We start from the raw sequence: 18,635 nt of genomic DNA, 5'->3' as shown, positions 1-18,635 counted from the left end.
TTTTATTTGTCAAACAAAAGTGCAAGTTATATTCTTCATGGGAGAGGAGCTCGGAGGGGAGCTGGAAACTGAACTGTGGGAAAAAGCCTTGAAAAGGGTAAATGCATCCTCGTCCTGTGCTAGTCTTAGCTTGATTCAGTTCAAGGTAGTCCACAGGGCCCACATGACGGTAGCTCGGATGAGTAGGTCCTTCGAGGAGGTGGAGGACAGATGTGGGCGGTGTGGGGGTACCCCGGCAAACCATGTTCATATGTTTTCGGCATGTCCGAAACTGGGGTAATTCTGGCAGGGATTTGCAGATGTTATGTCGGAAGTCCTGGAAGGTCGGGTAACTCCGAGTCTAGAATTAGTAATATTTGGGGTGTCGCAAGATCCGGGGGCAAAGGAGGGGAGGGAGGCCGATACCCTGACCTTCTCCTCCCTGGTGGCCCGGAGACAGATCTTGCTGAGATGGAGGGACTCAGAGCCCCCGAAATCAGGTGTGTGGGTCAGCGATCTGGTCGAGTTTCTCAGTCTGGAGAAAATCAAGTTCACTCCAAGAGGATCAGTACAGAGATTCGCCCGGAGTTGGCGGCCATTCATCGATTTCTTTAATAAAAACTGAACGTCAGCAGTAAGGGGGGGAAAGGGAAAAAGGGGGGGAGGAAAATAGGAGGCATGGTAATGTTAAATAAGGACAGGGAATTTAGTATATGGGTAATTGTGGATAGGGCGGGAGAAGTGAGGTACGTAGTCTATTGTTTGTTGTTATTTTAGGGGGTATTTTGTGCTTCGACCTGCACAGTTGTTTTAGAAATGTCAATATGTTAAATTGTGAAAATTACAATTGCTTACAATAAAATATTTCTAAAAAAAAAGTTATATTCTTCATAGCGGAAAAAAGTTATTTACCCCCCCACCATCCTTATTCTTCATATCGGAAAAAAGTTATTTACACCCCCCCCATCCTTATTCAACCGCTTTGACAAACTTGCTAAACCCTTCACCTGGAAAAGTCAGAGACCAGCTGAGGTAATCTCTACAAACCTTGGCATCCTTCAATTTTCATTATCCAGCAAACGTTCTGACCAAAGACTCTTCTGTGCTTTGATTATTTGCTTGCTAAGCATTTATCGGTTAAACTTTTTTTAATATATAAATTTGGAGTACCCAATTCATTTTTTCCAATTAAGCGGCAATTTAGCGTGGCCAATCCACCTACCTTGCACATCTTTGGGTTGTGGGACGAAACCCACGCAAACACGTGGAGAATGTGCAAACTCCACATGGCCAGTGACCCAGAGCCGGGATCGAACCTGGGACCTCGGCGCCGTGATACCACTGTGCCACTGTGCTGCTCTTTTTATCGGTTAAACTTAACTGATTTTTATTAAGTAGTGCACCAGATCTGCAGTGTATTGCTCCACATCCATTATTTTTGTGTATGTTTCTGTAAATTTGTCTCATTTCATTTGTCTCAGTGGGCAGCACGGTAGCACAAGTGGATAACACTGTGGCTTCACAGCGCCAGGGTTCCAGGTTCGATTCCCCGCTGGGTCACTGTCTGTGCGGAGTCTGCACATTCTCTCCGTGTCTGCGTGGGTTTCCTCCGGGTGCTCCGGTTTCCTCCCACAGTCCAAAGACGTGCAGGTTCAGTGGATTGGCCATTCTAAATTGCTCTTAGTGACCAAAATGTTTAGGAGGGGTCATTGGGTAATGGGGATAGGGTGGAAGTGAGGGCTTAAGTGGGCCGGTGCAGACTTGATGGGCCGAATGGCCTCCTTCTGCACTCTATGTTCACTTATTGCGTTTTACCTGTTTTTCTCATACTGTCTACAATACAAGGTTATGCTGTTCTGATAGTGATTAATGACAAAGTATCAATGTGAAAGCCAGGAAGAGTGACAATAAGCCAGTCTCATCTGACATTCCAATTGACTTCATTAGCTAGCCTGCCTCACTGACCTGGGCTCAGAGTGCAAAAGCAAGCAGTAGTCTAATTAGGCAATAATGAATGAGAAGGTACATGTTTATTTCAGGTCACAACACTCCAGGGAGTGAGGTAGCATGAGATGAAGGTGAATGTTAGAGCAGTCTTGTGTTTCAACCTACAGCAGCATATACTTTAAGGCTGATATTTCACAAAAAATTGTGGGTTTTGGGAGTAATATTTAATCTGTAATGAGAATTCAGTATTTGTTTTCATCTGCTGTCTGTGCCTCTCGTGCCTTCAGAACAGCAACTGTGAAACAGAACACGAAGAGTTTCAGTGGTAAATGAGATTGAATATATCAGGGAATTTATAATGGTTCTCAATCAATTTTAAATCTCCTTTCATTATCTGTCATTTAATTTGATCATCTGATGGGTTTATTTCACTTTTTATTTGGTTGATATCTACTGTGTTTTCAACTTCCACTTGAGAGAAGGCTGGAATGAAGGCATGGGGTTTGTAAAGATTGCATGGGGACATTGTTTATGCCGTATCAGGTAACGTAAGTTTACTCATATTTATATTGTGGAGCTATGTTCAAAGAGAATGTGGATCAGTAAATCAGCACTATAATGTTCCAGCTCTATTCCCAATCCATGATCCCTTTGAACGCAGCTCTGCATTGGAAAGAATGCATGACTGAGTTTACTTTTATGCAGAATTGAGTCGGTGCGAGTTGCTGCAGTTGGTGATGTTGTGGACTTTTTCATTCTCTATTCCTTTATGAATAATTAGACTCGGATTTTCTTCCCGGTCTTATTTATTATGGAAAAAGATGCTTCTGAAGAGATCTGTTGACAAGTGGAAAAAAAATTCTGGGAATTATCTTGTGTTAGAACCTACGAAATATCACTAGATTCTGGAGTATGAGCCTTGTCTGCATTGGTTGTTCAGAGGAACTGTAATTTGTTAGTTAATTAGTAGGAGAACAATGTGAGTAAATGTTCTTCTTTTGCTCACCTGATGTTTGGAGAGATGTTTGGTGACTGATAGAGAGACATGTGATAACTGGGTAAGGGTGAGGATGCGTGGCAGTGGTGCATAAATAATGACAACGTGTGGAATTGCATAGCATGAGATGAATAGAGACACCTGCAAGCTAAGTCAGAGTAGATTTGAGAAGGTAGAGTAAAGGATTGAGGTTACGTGCACATACAGCAGGATGTAGGTGAATGCACCACTGTACTTACCTTTCCTGACCTGTTTAGGTCATTAAAGCACATTCTCACTGAATGGTGCCATGTTACCATGCTCCTCCCTCAAATCCACTAACTCCAAACTCACCATCTTGGTGTCAGCTGAAGGTTTCTTCTTCCCTTTGGCAAGAAAAAGTATATCTGGCTCCTCACAGCCCCTAACAGCACATCCAGGGAGGCATCACTGAAATGAGATGCAACCTTACTTCATCTGAACTCCATTCTGCCAGCTTCTCTATACTTGCCAACTCCACATTCCTTCAATTTGCATGTTTGGAATGTTACTTTGAATACTGGGATTGAGATCACATCCTGCTGATGGAAAAACTGGAAGTAAAATTATAATGATGTGACTGAGTCAAAGTGTTACTGGCAGGTGTTGCATGTTATCAGAACGTCATACCCATTCCCATCTCTCCCAGAACATTCAAACATTGTTTTGGTTCTTAAATGCACATTTCTCACAGCAGAAGTAGAATCATAACAAGATTTCCAACATGTCAATATATAGGTGAGTGTACCCTGCAATTGTGTATATGTGTGAGTGCACAAGTGGACTTATCTGTGCATGGACGTATGCATGTATGTATATGTGTGCATATATGACTCTATGCATATCTTCATGGGTGCATGCTTATGTGTATATGTGCATTTTTCTATGCATATATATCCACATATACATGTGCACATGTGTCTATGCATGTGTGTGCACATATCCATGTTCATGTGCATCAGGGGCATCATTCTCCGCCGGCGGGAGTCTCCGTTTTGCCGGCGCCCGGGGGTTTCCCGACGGCGTGGGGCTGCCCCACAATGGGAAACCCCATTGACCGGCCGTTGTAACGGAGACTCCCGCCGGCCGGTCGGGGCAGAAATGTGGCGGGGCGGGATGGAGAATTTCGCTCATGTTGTGAGTGTTTTATGTGCATGGCTGTGAATCTGTGTGCACCTGTATGTGTGTACACATGCATGTGTGTTCATGTTCAGGTTTGTTCATATGTATAACACTGTGTGCAAGTGTGTGAGTTTAAATTATTGGAAATTCAATACATTCTTTAAACAAAACAAATGAAAAACTTTAGTGTTCTCTTACTGCTCCCAACTACCTTGAGGCTGTACAGTTACAAAATAATAAATATTGTTTGGCCTTAAAAAAGGAAAAAATGTGAAAGTTGGAAATAAAGAAAAAAAAGAAACTGTTGGAAATATGACATGGAAAAATGAAAGTCATGTTAATATTTCAGTCCAGTTGAAATTCTTAAATTTCCTCAGAGGCTGCATTGAACTCCAGTCATAGAAAATGGCAGGGACCCAATTATGCTCAGTGCCTGTCACTTCCAGGGTCTCCTAATTGCCCTTGTACAGGGCAAAACCTTTACTTGATCCCTACAACAATGTTTCTTAGAAGGCCAATGATGACAGGGACAGCCTAAAGGATGGTGCGAAGGAAGGTTGCACCTTGCCTGGGTTTTCTCACTTCTCAGCTCAGCTGGATCCTAGTATATTTCTGAAAGTCAGTACAGATGGGATGATGTGTATCAGACTCTAGAAGGGTGCAAGTGAGCCCCAACAGAGCATCCAAATGAAGGGATCAGGCTATGCACCTGAAGAATAAGATCATTTATTTTAAATAAGATTGAATTGGTCCCCTTTCATGAAGGACTTGGGGGTTGGGGGTGGGTGGGGTGGGGAGAATGGGATCTTGAATTGCTGGGCACCTCTCCATTAAGGGTTAAGTGTCAACAATTTTGACCACTAAGGGAAAGTGAATTCCAATGCCTCTATTGGTAGAAGGGCACACTCGCCTCATGTAAATAAAATGATCCTCCACTAGACCGAGCAAACTTAGGTGGGTCAGTGCATGAGGACCCTGGCAGGAAACGGTTATTCCAGAATATCCCCAAGGTCACTGTCCATAGACTTTTAGGGTCAACGAGTTAGCACAAGTGTCATGAGAATGTCACTCTAAGAAATGTTTGGCTGCTCATATTACTGCAGTGATGTCAGAGTGTGGGTGGAGCTGGGCTGTCTGTCAGCTTTTTACTTTTGTTTTAGGCTGTTTGCTGCAGGGTGTGTTTTAGTTTTGTTTTCAGTGTTGGAGCTGAAGCCAGACCAAGCAGGTGTACTGCTGTTCTCTCTGCCATCAAAAGTCTATCTCTTGATCATTTGGTGAATTCAGAATTATAAATGTTTTCAGTAGTGACTTTAACCTGATGTGCTTCTGTTAAAGGTTTTGTTTTTAAGTCGTATGGATGTTAAAAGGAAAGCTTAAAGGATTATTTAGTGTTGTAGTCTTTGGCGGTTGTATTTGAATTGATGGTTGCTAAGATGTTCACTTTATGTTTTAAAAAGGTTAACTTGAGCTCATAGAATAAACATTGTTTTGCTTTAAAAAATTACTTTTCCATTTCTGCTATACCACACCTGTAGAGTGGGCCGTGTGCTCCCCATACCACAAAGTTGTGGGTCAGGTGAACTCCATGATACACTTTGGGGTTCTCTAAACCCTGGCCCACAACACAAGTAACATAAGCCTGTCTTTTCTCATTTAGTTGCTGATAAGGTTTCTATGTATTTTCAACAGTTTTTAACATTGCAATAATGTACATTTAATGCTACATTGCTTTTTTTCTCTCTCAAACTGCCTTGAAAGGATATTCAATATTACATCTAAGAATCTGAAAGCCCTGGTTAGTCCATACCTGGACTATTGTTGAGCAGCTCTGGGCACCACACCTTGGGAAGGATATATTGGCTTTGGTAGGAGTGCAACCTGATTATCGGAGTGATACCCGAGCTCAGATTTTCATGCCTCTGTCCCGCATAGTAGGTGGGGCCAAATTCTGTGATTCCTGCCCCTACTTCTGTCGCCAGGCATTTTAAGCAATGCACAAAATGAATTAGTGTAGCGAGCTCACATGCAACACTCCCAATTTGCCAGCTCCATTGGAGGTATGGTCATTTCGGATCCCCTGCAATTTTAATGGAGACAGGCAAGTTTCTGAAGATTATGGGGTTCACGCTAACTCAGAGGAGTTGCACACCTTTGGCGAACATTGTTCTTGGGTTGGGAACCTTTTGACAGGTAAGTTCAAAACGTGATGCCAACTATACCTGTCATAATGAAAAATACTGAATGATAAATTACATATGTCTTTAATGCAGTGATTAATGACAGTGCTTTGTTCTGGAAAGGTAAGTGACCATTAAATTGTGAAAGAAGTAAAATCTTAGATGCATTAGTGTACATTGTTGAATTGATAAAATGCTCTTCTGCACCTCACAGTATTGATATTCAGATTTAATTGTATAAATTCTTTTCATTGAAGACAGCTAAGACATCTATTTCCCTGGTTCAAAGCTTGACCAGATGGCTGAGCACTTTAAATGACTTCAAATTCATTAATGTATTTAGCTCTGGAGGTTTTATTGACACAGGTGTGGAATGGAATCTAATTATGAATGTTTGGCTGAGTACCAAGCACCATTAATGGATTCAGCTCAGCAGAAGTTGCTGAGCAGACTGTTTACCTTGACAGTTATATAGTCACTTAATACGATAATATAGTTTGGAATGATTTCTCATTTTGACGGTTTTATGCGAATCTCAAGATTTTACAATGTTATTATCGGGCTCACGAGTTACATACATAGTGGATTCTGAGTGAGTGGGTGTGGGAGTATGAGGGGGCGTGAAGTTGGTGAGTGGGTTTGGAGGTGATGGAGCTATGCTGGGTACAGGGGTGTGATTGACATATGGGTCAAGAAGGGGCATAGAGCCATGAGGGATAGAAGCGTATTGGGGGTATGGAGGTCACACGGGAGTGAGGGAGGATGGTGGGGTCAGGGGAATGAGGGTGAGGGATAAGGGGGGGATAGTGCAGTGGGTGGGGGTAAGAGGACCTCACAATCATCTACAGAATGAGGCTGATACCCCCAGGGAACTGAGGTGGGCCTTTTAACCTGCCCGCCTCAGCATTCACCCATCTCCTTTCTATCTTGGGTCTGCTTACAAAGGTGGTGGCCCCAGCTCCAATCTGCCCCCACCACCCCACTGGGCAGGCAGTGCCAGGCAGGAGGAAGTATTGTGATGTCAGGAAATGGCCTGGCCTGCAATTCTTGCCTTGAAGATGAAAATCATGCCCCTTAACTCCAAGGGTTAATTTACACATTGCACAAACTAGGGTTATATTCCTTGAGATTTAAAAGGTTAAGCCATGATTTGATCAAAGTTTTCAAGATGTTAAAGGGAATTGATAAGGTAGATAGCGGAACCATTTCTGCTCTTTGGGGAGTCCAGTCCTCAGAGTAGAGTCTAAAAACTAGAACCAGAACTTACAGAAGTGAAATTCAGAAACACTTTTCCATACAAAGGGTTGTAGATGTTTAATAATCTCTTCTGCTAGATCAATTGTTAATTTTAAATCTCTGAGATTGATAGACTTTTGTTATCTAAAGTTATTAGACAATACGAGGCAAAGGCAAAAAGTGGAGGTAGGTTGCAAAGCAGCCATGATGCACTTGAATGGAATGACAAGTTGAGGGGCTGAACAGCCGGCTGGAGAGCCTACATTGCTATCGAGAGGGATGGTAAGGGTCCAATCATTGTAGTTCGTACTGGAATCATCAACATTGGCAAGTAAGCAAGAAGTCCTGTTTGGAGAGTACCAGAAACTAGGAGCTAAATTAAAGACCGGACCTCAAAAATTAGTCTTTGGGTTAATACCTAAACCATGTGCAAATTGGCATAGGGATAAACAGTTTAAGGAGATGAACATGTAGCTAAAGGAGTGGTGAGGACAAGAGGGTTTGCAAAAACAGGAAAGAACTGCATCATTGGAAGGAGTTCTACCTGAACTGAACAGAAAGGATAAAGAGAGTGTGAAAGGGCAGAATTATGAGTCCACGTTAACAATCAGCAAGAGTGGCGCGAGCCAGCGAGATCACATTTGTCAATTTTCCAGGCACTTCGTCAGTGGCATAACAAGAATCACACCACAGAAGTTCGGGAACTGCATTTAAACATATGAGCATCTTTTTAGCGAGCCCCCCCACCCGCATTAATATCATCAGGCACCGGTGTGAGTCATGTCAACTCGATTTATAACAGCTGTATAAAAACACGAACCTGCCGACCTTGCAGGCCTTAGCGGCCCTTAATTTCTTTGATCCTCCAGGTTTCAAGGATCTGATGGCTGGTGTGCCTGGTTTCGCTTTTAAGTGCATCTTCAGGGCAAGAGCTTTCTGGAAAGCAAAAGCCACTGGTTATGGAGACCAGTCCATCAGGGAATAGAGTCTTGGAGGCTGGCTGTTCAAGGTGGGAGACTCATTTAAATGAGAGCTGGGGCAATGGGTCTGCCATCTCTAAGGATGAATGTGCCTGCAAATTGCTGTCTCAACATGATTCAGGTGTGCCTCTCCTGACAAATGGGGAAGCATGTTGCCTAAAAATCTCCCTGGCCCCTCCTTTTTGAAAAATTTAGAGTACTCAATTCATTTTTTCCAATTAAGGGGCAATTTAGCGTGGCGAATCCACCTAGCCAATACATCTTTGAGTTGTGGGGGCAAAACCCACGCAAACACAGGGAGAATGTGCAAACTCCACACAGACAGTGACCCAGAGCCGGGATTGAACTTGGGACCTCGGCGCCGTGAGGCAGCAGTGCTAACCACTGCACCACCATGCTGCCCCTCCCTGACCCATCCTTGATGAGTCAATTTTGCCAATTTAGTCAGTTTGAAATGCATGAGTTTGCCATTGATTGACGCCCAGTAGTTAACCCTTTGGGAGCTGTGCCCCTAGCATTGAACACCAAGGCTTATCGTGGAGTCTACACGTTCTCTCCGTGTGTGCGTAGGTTTCGTCCGGGTGCTCCGCATTCCTCCCACAGTCCAAAGACGGGCAGATTAGGTGGATTGGCCAAGCTAAATTGCCTTTAATGTCCAAAATTGCTCTTAGTGTTGGGTGGGGTTACTGGGTTATGGGGATATGGTGGAAGTGTGGACCTTGGGTAGGGTGCTCTTTCCAAGAGCTGGTGCAGACTCGATGGGCCAAATGGCCTCCTTCTGCACTGTAAATTCTATGATACACCCACCTCCCCAGGACAGAGAGGCCTCACAGATGTTGTGTTGCCCCTAATGCAAGGCGGGAGGGTACAGGTGCTCATCAGCCACCCTCTTTAGGGTTTTGGCAAAGGGTGGTATCATGACCGGTACAGGCTTGGAGGGCCAAAGGACCTGTTCCTGTGCTGTATTGTTCTATGTTCTTTGTTCTTTGTTCAGGACATGATGGGTGGCAGTGTTTCATTCACCCATGAGGTGGAAATGGAGGTCAGTGAATTGCCCTCAGTCGTTGCCCTTGGTGGTGGTGAGGGGGGGGAGGGGGGGGGAGAGTGGGTGGGGCAGGGGGGGATGGAAACAGCCTGTGCTCTTAAGGGTCAAGGCATTTCTGTTAGTGGAATTGAGAGAGGCAATTGTGGGGATCTAACCATTGCGTGATAAGTGAGAAAGTGAGGCTCTTTGGAAAGGCGCTCAGATAGGGGGATGTGCATAAGTGGATGCCCCAGATCCTGAGAGGGCTGTGAGTCAGGGCATTGCCAGGACTCCTTACTTTTCTGTTCCCTTCCTTGCAGCTATTGATTCGAGAGAATCATGGAGCCATTTGAGCTGGCAGTTCCAGTGGTAGCTGTGGAGCAGCAGCAGCGACATTAATGTGCCAGTGCACGTGCCCAGGAATAGCAACGTGCAGAGGAGGGGGAGGCTGGGCCCACTAATCTAGCGGGAGCAGGGCCACAGATTGCAGAGCCTTAGAGGAGACAATACCGGCCATCGGTCTACCACTGGAGAACTTCTTACCTCCAAATGTCAGAGGTCCAGTACCAGAGAAGACTGTGGCTGTCCTGATGGATGGTGGACCACCTTTTCCAAGTGATCCAAGTGTTGCCACCACATGGACTGGAGTCACCCATTGCCTATGATCCTGAAAGTCACAGCTACTCTGCACTTTTCTGCCAGGGACTCATTTCAGGGTTGCACCAGTGACCTATGCAGCATATCCCATTCTGCCACACACCAATCCATAAGGAAGATCACAGTAGTGCTATTTACAAGGGCGTATCATGCATCAATTTTGACTGGGACCAGGTGAGCCAGAACATCAGGGCCAGGAGTTTTACCTGCATAGCTTGCCTGCCCCAGGTGCAGGGTGTCATCCACTACACCTTGGTGGATTTGCGTTTCTCATGGTGGAATGGGTGCCTTTTATGAACAGCAAGGGATTCCACTCCCTCAATGTTCAGATCGTGTGTGACCACACATTATGCAGGTGTGCACCCGTTTCCCAGTGAGCAGCAATGACTGCTACATGCTGGGATACTCACAGATCCCAGCCGTTTTTGAGAGAGAGCAATGACTGAACGGATGACTTCTTCGAGACAAAGGATACCCCCACAGGAGGTGGCTGATGACTCCTGTGCGGAGGCCCCAATCACCCGCTGAGACTCGGTACAACGAGGCTCTTGCATCAATGCCTGCGCTGATTGAACAGGGGATTGGATTACTCAGGATGCAGTCCTAGTGCATAGACCGGTCCAGGGGAACCCTCCAGTACAGCCCCCAGAGGGTGCCCTGCATCACAGTAGTCTGCTGCACTCTCCAGAATCTGGCACTGCAGTGGATTGAGAAGCTGGACCGGAAGAAGATGGAGGAATGCTGCATCTTATCGGATGAGGAGGAGTTCGAGGAGGGTGCTGATGGGAAATCCATGGAGGAGGCAGAGGAAGGACCTTGGGCGATGGCCAGGGCCCGTCTGGGGTGCAGGGCTAAGGATGCCCTCATTGCCTCCTGGTTTGGGGGCAAACAAGACTAGGGTTTCAATATCTCTCCCACCATGGGGCCTTTCATCTTCTCACTACTGTGCCTTCAGGAGGTCATTGTGATGGTGGCTATATTCATGGGCAGGTTGCCAAAGGGACCCTGATACCTTCACCATGGTACCAAAAGCTGTAGGAGGATAATGATGACTTGCAGTGAGGACAGAATGATCCCCTCTGCTATTCTCCACAAAATGTCTGACTTTACCTGACAGCGAGCTGAGCACGACCTGCCACTGAATCGGATGATCTTGGGCTCCAGAGAGGCTGAATGACACATCTCAGCTGCTGCTGCCTCTTCCGAGGCCAGGGGTCCCAGTGTGTTCCTCCACCTACTGATGAGGTGGATAGACTCTCGCAGTTTTCAGCCGATGCCATTCTCAATACTAAAAATTCTTGCAGACTTGAGAGGCCTGAGCATTGCTGTGGTGGGGGGGGTGGGGGAGGCACTTTATGGGTGAGGATTGTGATTTTTAGTACAAGTTTGTTATTACAATGGTGATTATCTCTACTCGTACTTAGGTTCACCCGTGCCCACTAGGTATTTACCTTTTCTTAGCCTTCCTCACCCTCCCGCTACATCGAGATGTATCCCAGGATCCACAGGTGAGGTTGAGGCAGTCTGCTGACTTCCACGCCCGATTACCTGAAATGGTCTTTAATGGGCATCCCCTGGAAGGCCGTGACCTTGAGGGTCCGAGCCTCCATTCGGCAGCACAGTTGTTGCAGTGCTGCCCTCCTCAGTGTGCAGTGCTGGACATGTGATGCTCACATGGAGGGGGATTTCAGATGGGCTGGACACGCCTAGGGCGTCCTGGGTGGAAGGCCCAGGCTGCGCTGCTGCTGATCCTTTCCCTAATGGTGCCCAGGTACCCTTGAACTTCTCCATAGGAAAAGGGGCAGCTGGAGTGAGATCCAGATGCCCAGCCATCCTCTGGCACAGACACTCATGGATTAACACGTGTACCTGTGCCATATTGTCAAGCCCTGTACCATGGAGCTCATGCCCTCAGCCATGGAGGTCATGAACCTGAACCATAGAGAGGACATTCTTCGCCAAGGAGTGCATATCCTGTGCCAAGGTTTCCATTGCAGATCCCACCCTCGCAGTGTCGGCCTCGTTGCATCAGAGTGATGACACCATCTCCTTGGACAGAATACAATGAAACTTCTCCCGTCAGCCTTAAAGTCCGAGGAAGGATGTTGTTAGCCCTTCCTGATGCTCGTGATTCTGCCATTGCAGTTCCAGCAGCTCTGGGACGACCGGATCCAGGGGCACGTCATCGACCAAGGGCTCAGCAGAGTTCTGGGCACAGGCATCTCTCCAAGTGCCGAATCCTGGGACGTTCCTCCCTCCGTCTGCTGTAGATCTTCAGCTATGATGTGCTCACCAGTGAGTGACCCAGCAACCTGCCTATTAGTTATTCCCACCGAGCTGTGAGTATTTGCGCTGGTGATGAGTGCGGGTGACAGCTGTGGAGCCTCTTCAATGCTGGGCTTCGGGATGTCTCCCTCGGAGCTGCTTGGGTCTGTGGTGTCCAGGGCACGTGAGGATGGTCCAGGTTGGTCTGCTGATTGACCTGTGTTGGAAGGGAGATGGCATAAATTCAGGGCAGGGGACCGTTGATTCGAGAAAGGTCACCCAGGCGAGTCTTGCGCCACAGCTGAATGTGTTGAATGTTCTCACGGTCCCCCCCCCCCCCCCCCCCCCCCCCCCCCCGAGTACAGGGGCAGCAAGCCCAGTGCTCCTGGGCTCTTTGCCTGTGGGCGAAGATGGCCGTTCCCCTTGTCGGCTTCCCGCAGAAGCCCATCCGGCAGGTTCTCGTTTTTCAAAACAAATACTAATCGCCACCAGCGTGACCACTTGCTGGGGAGGCCACTGAATCATGGGAGGCCGTTGGATATGGGGTGACACCCGTTAATTGTATGGAAATAGGGCTTAAGTGGTGATAATTGGTTTCTCGCCACGGTATGGCGGGATCCCAATTTCGCTATGGGAGCGGGCCGCTTGCATCGCAAATTTTTTTAAATGCGTTCATGAGTCGTGGGTGGCGCAGGCTGTGCCAGCATTTATTGCCCATCCCTAATTGCCCTTGAGGGGGCAGTTAAGAGTCAACCACATTGCTGTGGGTCTGGAGTCACATGTAGGCCAGATCAAGTAAGGATTGCAGATTTCCTTCCCTAAAGGACATTAGTGAACCAGATGGGTTTTTACGACAATTGACAATGGTTTCATGGTCATCATGAGACTTTTAATTCCAGATTATTATTTAATTCAAATTTCACCATCTACAGTGGTGGGATTCGAAGCCGGGACTCCAGAGCATTACACTGGGTCTCTGGTTTACTCTAGTCTAGTGATAATATGGCTACGTTACCGCCTCCCCGCAAATGGTTTGGTACCCGGCACGGTTTTCGTTTTCCACCTCACCCGCTATTCACCGGCCTCTTCCCGTTCAAGTGAGAGTGCAACAAGGCCGGAGAATCGCGACCTTTGTAACTTTAATGGGGAATTTCATCTTTCATACAGATTGGGATAAGCAGATGATCTCTCTTCAGAAAGCTAGTGAATTTTTAAATTGTGTTCAGAATAGTTTTCTGCAACAATACATGCTAGAACCAACAAGGGGGTAAGCCACGTTAGCTGTAATAATGATAATGCGCCAGGTTTACCTAACAGCCTAATAATGTGTAAACATTTAATCTAATAGCAATAATAACTCTGACCATCATATGAATGAGTTAAATGTTTTGTTTTAATAGGTTGAGTGCAGTGAAGAAAGTTATTGTAACATCCCGCACAGGGCCTACAAGATGGGAATGATTATCTTCCCTATGGTCCTTGCGGAGTACGAGCTCCCCTGGTAGGGGCAAGGTATCTCTATTAACCTCTGTTTAAAAGGTCGGTCAGTAAGACACTGACCAGAACAGGAAGCAGGAGGGATCTACCGGGCAGTGTGTAGATCATGTGTAAAATAAATACATTTCCTTATTTTACTCGGTGTGGTTTCCTTATCAAAAATTATATTGAGCGCTCATGAGTGTGGTGTTGGGTGTTCTAACACACAGAAGAGCCAACACAGTTGCATATGGTACAACGCTTGTTTATTTAAACTCACTATTTACAACTTGGTCTTTGCACTCTGCACGTGGGGGGCTCCCTGCTTGTGGTGTTTCAACAGCTCTTTCATGCTTCCTTCTCCCCAGACCTACTGACCTCCAGGTGTCGTGCTCGTGCTTTTTATGTGGTTGGTGTTCTTGTCTGTGATTGGTTGTGGTGTTGTGTACTCTGATTTGCCTGTTAGTGTGTCCATCATGATGTGTGTGTTTGAATATCATGACATCCCCCCTTTTTACAAAGATATGTGCCTACGTGGTAATAAATATGATCGTGACGTGAGTGCATCTAAGAGTGTGTGTGTGTCGTGTGCAGCATGTGTCTATGACGGAACTATGTACATGGGGCGATGTCGAGTGCGTCACATGAATCCAGTTGTACCATAACATAACAGAAATGCGAACGAGAGAAGAAGAAAAAAAATTTTGAACAGTTGTCCAGTCAGACGACATCTGGAACGATAAACAACAACAGGTTATCATGTAAAATTGTCCAACTTATTAAACATATGAACTGTATTATAAGTCCATTCTAATGGGTTTGCGACGAATTCGGGTTGACCGCCTTAAGGGTGGATCAAGAACCACCGGCTGCTGTGCAGGCATGGCCATGGGTGGCGATGGAAAGGGCGTGATGTGCGGCAGCTCCACAAAGTCATCCTCGGAAGCCTGTTGAGGATCTGGCGTGTTGTGTGGCTGTGAACGTGGAAGTCGGCGAAGGGCGCGCCGATTGCGGCGACGCACGGAACCATCCGGCATGCGAACCAGGAACGAGCGGGGAGCCACTTGTCGGAGGACTTCGGCCGGTGCTGACCAGCCACCATACGGTTGATGGACGCGTACTTTGTCTCCGGAGGACAGGGGGGGCAGGTCCGTCGCTCGTGTGTCGTACCGACCTTTCTGGCGATCACGCTGCAGTTGCATGTCCCGAAGAACCGCCTCATGGTCTGTTGTCGGTGCCAGGACGGAAGGTACCGTCGTCCTGAGGGAGCGACCCATTAGTAGCTGCGCTGGCGAGAGGCCCGTGGATAACGGGGCCGATCGATAGGCCAGCAAGGCAAGGTTAAAGTCCGATCCGGCATCAGCCGCCTTGCACAGGAGCCGCTTTGCGATGTGGACACCCTTTTCAGCCTTCCCGTTCGATTGTGGATGCAGAGGGCTGGATGTCACATGAGTGAAACCATATGCTGCGGCAAAGGACGACCATTCACGGCTGGCAAAACAAGGTCCATTGTCTGACATGACAGTCCTTGGAATGCCATGGCGAGCAAACGTTTCCTTGCAGGCCCCAATGACTGCGGACGACGTCAGATCATGGAGAGGCATGACTTCCGGGTAGTTTGAGAAGTAGTCTATAATAACAATGTAATCTCTGCCGAGCGCGTGAAATAGGTCAACACCCACCTTCGCCCAGGGGGACGTCACCATCTCGTGTGGTAGAAGTGTTTCCGGAGGTTGCGCCGGCTGAAACCTCTGACAGGTTGTGCAGTTGAGCACCATGTTGGCTATGTCTTCATTAATACCCGGCCAATATACCGCCGCCCGGGCCCTTCGTCTGCATTTTTCGACACCCAAGTGGCCTTCGTGTAGTTGACGAAGAATCATCTGGCGCACACTGTGTGGAATGACGATCCTATGCGATTTCATAAGGACCCCGTCTATATTGGTGAGATCATCTCGCACATTATAAAACTGGGGGCACTGCCCTTTTAGCCACCCTTCCGTCATGTGGCGCATCACTCGCTGCAGCAGAGGGTCAGTCGCCGTCTCTGCGCGTATGTGGGCCAGACAAGGATCATCAGCTGGCATATTTGCTGCTGTCAGAGTCACGTGTGCCTCAATTTGACGCACGAACCCCTCCGCATCTGGTGGTGTGCTCACTGCTCGGGAAAGAGTGTCCGCCACTATGAGTTCCTTCCCCGGAGTGTAGATCAGTTCAAAATCGTACCTCCTGAGTTTGAGTAAGATGCGCTGGAGGCGAGGAGTCATGTCGTTCAGGTCTTTGTTAATGATGTTGACCAGGGGGCGGTGGTCAGTTTCGACCGTGAATCGTGGCAGGCCATACACATAGTCGTGGAACTTGTCCAGTCCAGTTAACAAGCCCAGGCATTCTTTTTCGATTTGCGCGTAGCGCTGTTCGGTAGGGGTCATGGCTCGTGAGGCATACGCAACCGGGGCCCATGATGACGTGCTGTCTTTTTGCAGGAGTACCGCTCCAATACCAGATTGGCTGGCGTCTGTTGAGATCTTTGTAGGGCGAGTCGCGTCAAAGAAGGCCAGCACTGGTGCCGTGACCAGTTTGTGCTTGAGCTCCTCCCATTCCTGCTGATGCGACTGGTGCCAGTTGAATTCCGTCGATTTTTTTACGAGATGGCGCATGTTTGTTGTATGAGAAGCCAGGTTGGGAATGAACTTCCCAAGGAAGTTGACCATGCCCAGGAATCTTAAGACAGCCTTCTTGTCAGCCGGTCGTGGCATGGCTGTGATGGCGCTAACCTTGTCTGCATCGGGACGGACCCCGGACCTTGAGATGTGGTCCCCGAGGAATTTCAGCTCCGTCTGGCCGAAAGCACACTTCGCACGGTTGAGACGCAGGCCATTTTGCCGTATGCGGGTGAAGACACGTCGAAGACGATGCATGTGTTCCTGCGGAGTGGTGGACCAAATGATGATATCGTCCACATATACACGTACCCCTTCGATGCCTTCCATCATCTGCTCCATAATGCGGTGGAATACTTCAGATGCCGAAATGATGCCGAATGGCATCCGGTTGTAGCAGAATCTGCCAAAAGGGGTGTTGAATGTGCATAGTCTTCGGCTGGCCGGGTCCAGTTGGATCTGCCAGAATCCTTTGGACGCATCCAATTTAGTGAATATGTTGGCTCGCGCCATCTCGCTGGTGAGGTCTTCTCGTTTCGGGATGGGATAGTGTTCCCGCATGATGTTGTTGTTCAGATCTTTTGGATCTATACATATACGGAGCTCGCCAGAGGGCTTCTTTACACAGACCATGGAGCTGACCCATGGCGTGGGCTCCGTGACCTTGGATAGGACCCCTTGGTCCTGAAGAATCTGCAGTTGTGCCTTGAGGCGGTCTTTGAGAGGCGCAGGAACCCTGCGAGGTGCGTGAACGACAGGGATGGCGTCCGGTCTGAGTCGAATCTTGTACGTGTGTGGCAATGTCCCCATGCCTTCAAAAACCTCCTGGTTGTGAGCGAGGAGGGAATGGAGATTCGCGTGGAACTCAGCATCCGGGAAGTCGGATATCTCATCTGGAGAGAGAGACATGATGCGCTGTACCAGGTGAAGGACCTTACACGCTTGTGCGCCCAGTAACGAGTCCTTTGATGAGCCCACAACTTCGAAGGGGAGTGTGGCCGTGTACCTCTTGTGAGTCACCTGTAGCTGGCAAGATCCTACGGACGGGATAACGTTCCCGTTATAGTCAACCATCTTAAGCCGGGATGGTGTGATGAGTGGTTTGACCTTCATGGCCTGGACTGCAGAGTAAGCAATCAGGTTGGCGGATGCGCCGGTGTCCAGACGGAAGGCGACGCGCGATCGGTTGACCGTCAGGGTGGCACACCACTCATCGTCTGGATTGATGGCATTGACCTTGTTGACATCAATGACGGCAACTCTGAAGTCATCCTGGTCATCTGCATCACTTAACTGGAAGTCTTGATGCGTGGGCTGGACGGTCCTGACTCGTGTGCGAGGTTGTCGAGGATGCGCCGGATCCATGGGTTGAGCCGCACGACAGCGGGCTGCGTAGTGGCCTATCATGGCACATCTGTTGCACTGTTGGTATTTTGCAGGACATTGCCCTTTTAAGTGTAGACCTCCACACTTGCTGCACGTCATGACGTCACGGCGTTCGTTGCGCCACTGCGCATGCGCAGTGCGATCTTGCGGTGGGCGCGCCTGCGCAGTGCGTCCCTCGTTGTGGCCGTTATTCTTGGCGCGCACCTGCGCGGGAGACCGCGAAAAGCGCGGGAAGCGGCCGCTGTCGTCCGGGCCGTGGGGCGGGAAGAAATCGACGGCCTGGATGCGTTCAACGTCGTGGGCGGCCTGGCTTGCCGATTCGACGGCTGGGGACCCCCTCCGTGCCAACTCGGACGCCTGAAATCGGGCAAAACGGCAGGCAGCATTCTCATGGAGGACACAGGCTTCCACAGCAGACGCTAAGGTGAGGCTCTTTATTTTAAGAAGCTGCTGGCGTAGGCCACTGGAGGCAACGCCAAAAACAATCTGGTCCCTGATCATGGACTCTGTGGTGGTGCCGTAACCGCAGGACTGCGCCAGAATCCGGAGGTGCGTCAAAAAGGGTTGAAAAAGCTCCTCCTTACCTTGCAGGCGTTGCTGAAAGATGTATCTTTCGAAAGTTTCGTTTACTTCAGTTTGAAAGTGCTGGTCCATTTTGAGGATGACCGTGTCATATTTGGCCTGGTTTTCGCCTTCCTCGAACACCAGTGA

The sequence above is a fragment of the Scyliorhinus torazame genome, chromosome 9 (genome assembly GCF_047496885.1).
Source record: "Scyliorhinus torazame isolate Kashiwa2021f chromosome 9, sScyTor2.1, whole genome shotgun sequence".
Classification (NCBI taxonomy): domain Eukaryota; kingdom Metazoa; phylum Chordata; class Chondrichthyes; order Carcharhiniformes; family Scyliorhinidae; genus Scyliorhinus; species Scyliorhinus torazame.
The sequence above is the reverse complement of the archived record's forward strand: the minus strand, read 5'-3'. Positions refer to the sequence as shown.